The sequence below is a fragment of the Salvelinus sp. IW2-2015 genome, unplaced genomic scaffold (assembly GCF_002910315.2).
Source record: "Salvelinus sp. IW2-2015 unplaced genomic scaffold, ASM291031v2 Un_scaffold7340, whole genome shotgun sequence".
NCBI classification, from domain to species: domain Eukaryota; kingdom Metazoa; phylum Chordata; class Actinopteri; order Salmoniformes; family Salmonidae; genus Salvelinus; species Salvelinus sp. IW2-2015.
In genome coordinates this window covers 1-4,082 of record NW_019948600.1, presented here as the reverse complement: position 1 = coordinate 4,082, position 4,082 = coordinate 1, and positions in this window count along the sequence as shown.

The window sequence follows — 4,082 nt, the reverse complement described above, 5'->3', positions numbered from 1 at the left end:
TTCTTCTCTCTCTCTCTTCTCTCCTCTCATCACTTATATTATATCTATCCTTTGCTCCCTTAGACGCTCTGCTGGGGCGGGCCAGATTTAGGCCCGCGGGCCAGAGTTTGACACCCATGATGTAGACGGTTGTCTCAGAGGCTCCACATACCCGTTGAGGCCCCGCACATACTCCTCACACATACCTCCGTTGAGGCCTCGCACATACCGTCGAGGCCTCGCACATACCGTCTCGAGGCTCACACATACGCGTCGAGGCCTCCACATACCTGTCGAGAGCCAAACTTCGTAGCTCACAACTACCCTGTTGAGGCCTCGACGGTAGTTGAAGGCCTCGTACAATACCGGCCCGAGGCCTCGCACATACCGTTGCAGGCCTCGTACATATGACCGATCACTCGTTAAGACCTCGTTACGACTCTCATCACTCTGATACTCCTCTCATGTTTACCTCTCCAGACCTTCTCTCTCTCGTACATTACCGTTAAAGCCTTGTACATACCGTTAAGGCCTCGTACATACGTTTGAGGCCTTCGTACATACCGTCTGAGCGCTCGTACATTACGTTGAAGGCCTGTAATACCGTTGGAGGCCTCGTAACATACCGTTGGAGGCTCGTACATACCGTTGAAGGCCTCGTACATACCGTTAAGGCCCTCGGTACATACCGTTGAGCCTCGTACATAAAGAGTTAAAGACCTTGTACATACCTGTTGGAAGCCGTCATATCCAGGTCCCCAGATGTGGCGATAGAACTGCCGAAGCGTGAGTAAGATTCTGTCCCACTCAGTGTGAATGGGTGTGTGGAAGGAGAAGCCTCCCTTCGCCAGGACACAGACACCTGGCCGCACCTCCCTCAGCTTCCCATCACTACCACGCTCCATGAAACAGAGGGGCGCCCACAAGAACAGAATCCCAACCAGCCCTGAGGAGAGACAGAGAACATAATTAAGGGTTTTACACTACAGAGAGACAAAACTTCCAATAGTGAACTACTAATTCCTGGTAGTTAATGGGAGCTCCCGGTGGTTCGTCGGTCCTAAGAGGCACTGGCGAAGAGAGGCGTCACTTAAAGACACCCTGTCGATCCTAGCCTATCACATCCCGGGATGTTGATTGGGAGTCCCATAGGGCTTTGGCCGCAAATTGGTCCAGCGTCGTCCAAGTTTGTCCGGGTAGAGAACCCGTCATTGTAAATAGAGAATTTGTTTGTTATTAACTGACTTGGCCTAGTTAAATAAAAGGTTACTAATATCATGGTATTTTGCAGCATAAAAATAACGATAATGTAACTTTAAAAATGCTCAGGCTCAGACAGAGATGGACATTTTAATGAGATAGAAAAGTAAACCCTCTTAAGACCTTTTAATAACCTTTTTGGCTGGTTTCCCGAACAAGACTAAGACTAACACTGTACTATGAAACATGTTCAATATGGACCTCTCTCATTTAAAGAGTGTTTTATTCAGTAAGGAATAGTCTTCATCTGTTTTAACGAAAAACAACTCTTTTTTTTTTTTTTTTTTGTTTACAATTGACCAATGACAATATTTGAGGCATTTATGGACTTAAATCTCACAAAAATATTCAAAATGTCCTAAGTGGTATTGGCACAGCAACTGAAGCAAGGATGGATGACATAACCTACTTAAAAAATCAGCCCCAGATATTACAGCTGCATCTGTGTGCATTTAGAGTGAGCAAACTATATCATCCTAATTTAAAAAGCATGGATGGTAACTGTACTAAATTCAGCCAACATATTTCCACTGCGTCTCTGAAAGGCAGTCAGACTCCGGGAGAGGAACTTGATGGCCTGACGCCTGTATACCCATTACCAGCCTTGTCTTCTTATCTTGAGATAAATGAACACTGAAAAGGACATGAACATCTCTCACACGCCCTTGAGCAGAACCCCACTTTATAAAAGCGTTCTCTTTACATTAATAATTCCTGAAAGAAGGGTTGTGTTCATTAGGTAGCAAAGGGGAAGAAAAAACTAGAGAGGGGAGGGAATTGTTCATGTTACCCACCATCAAATGCTAAGTTTGATAATTAACTCCCCCGCTGTACCAAAGCTAATGCTAGGTTTAATTAACCCCCGCTGTACAAAACTAAATGCTTAAATATTAACCCCCGCTGTACAAACTAAAATGCTAGGTTTTTATTAACTCCCGCCGCTGTAACAACTAAATGTAGGATTTATATTAACCCCCCGCTGTAACCAACCTAAATGCTAGGTGTATATTAACCCCCGCTGTACCAACTAAATGCTAGGTTTTATATTAACTCCCCGCTGTAAACTCAAACTAAATGCTAGTTTTATATTAACCCCGCGCTGTAGCAAACTAAATGCTAGTTATATTAACCCCCCCCGCTTGTAGCAAACTAAATGCTTATATTAACTCCCGCTTGTACCAAACTAAATGCTAGGTTTAATTAACTCCGCCCGCTGTACAAACTAAATGCTAGTTTAATATTAACCCCCGCTGTACCACAACTAAATGTCTTAGTTTTATGTTAACCCCGCCGCTGTAAAAACAAACTAAAGATGCTTATATTAACCCCCGCTGTACCAAATAAAGTGCTTATATAACCCCCGCTGTAACCAAACTAAAAGTGCTAGTTTATAGTTAACTCCCCCGCCTGTACCAGATCAATGCTAGGTTTATATTAACCCCCGCTGTACCAAAACTAATGGCTAGGTTTTATATTAAACTCCCCCGCTGTAACCAAACTAAATGCTAGTTTATATTTGAACCCCCGCTGTACAAAGACTAAAATGCTTATATTAACCCCGCTGGTAACAAACTAAATGCTTATATTAACCCCCGCTGTACCAAAACTAATATGCTTATATTAATCCCGCTGTACCAAACTAAAATGCTTAATATTCACTCCCCGGCTGTACAAACTAAATGCTAAGGTTTATATTAACCCCCGACTGTACCAAACCAAATGCTATATCTGTGGCCCGTAGAGAAGGCTGTGGCCCGTAGAGAAGGCTGTGGCCCGTAGAGAACGCTGTGGCCCGTAGAGAACACTATAGTGCTTTTACAGTTGGATTTGGTTTGTTTTTAGTTGTGTCTACGAGATGTAAGTATATGGTCATATTTATTGTGTCTCCCCCTCAGTTTCAAAGTGAAGTACTGTGTTAAGGCGAGTGGGAGAAGCGCTCCAGCCTCACTGAGTAAGTACACTACATTACACTACATTGGATCCCTACGGGGCTCTCCGCTACACAACAAACGCTACTCTAGACAAAGGTGTTACCTGACAGCGTTTCCCTCTCCCCGTGTCCCACCAGCTGTACTTACAGAGAACTCTCCTTTAACGGTCACAGAACACAGCTATCCGTCTTTCCCGCTATTTCTCTGAAACAGTCGAGCGTCCCAAATGGCACCCTAATTCCCTACATAGTGCACTACCTTTGACCTGAGCCCTATGCACCCTGGTTAAAAGTAGTGCACTACAAAGGGAATAGGATGTCAGTTGGGACAGAACCGCAGCTCACCTCTTGTCTCTGTATAGAGACATCCTGTCTGCCTGTACTAAGTCTGTTACCCAGCCGGTTAAGAGTATAGCTTCAGGCTAGTAGTGTGAGCTCAGCTCCGTTCCCAGTAGGACAGCCTGCTGTGTGGTGTGAGGTTTTTAAAAGGCCTCCATCTGGCTTTGCATCAGTTGCATGGCAACGTGCTCGGTCTGTCTGTTTGTCTCTGTGGGTGTAATGGCTTCCAGACTCTGGGCCGTGTTCATTAGGGCACACTGTAGCAAAAACGTTTTGCAACAGAAATGAAAACAAAACATTTCTTATTGGACAAGTTCAGGTAGCCCCTTCCTGTTTCAGTTCGTTTTTTTTTTCTTTCTTCCTAATGAGTAGGACCCGGTGCTGCATGGGAGACCACAGACGACGCTCCCAATTAATTATTTCTCTAGAGGCCTTTGAACTTCACTGCTCATGTTCCCCGACTCCCATCAAATGGGTAGTGTTGCAGGAAACTAGAAACGCCTATTCTAATAGCTACTCTTGCAGGAAACTAGAAACGTCTATTCTAATAGCTACTGTTGCAGGAAACTAGAAA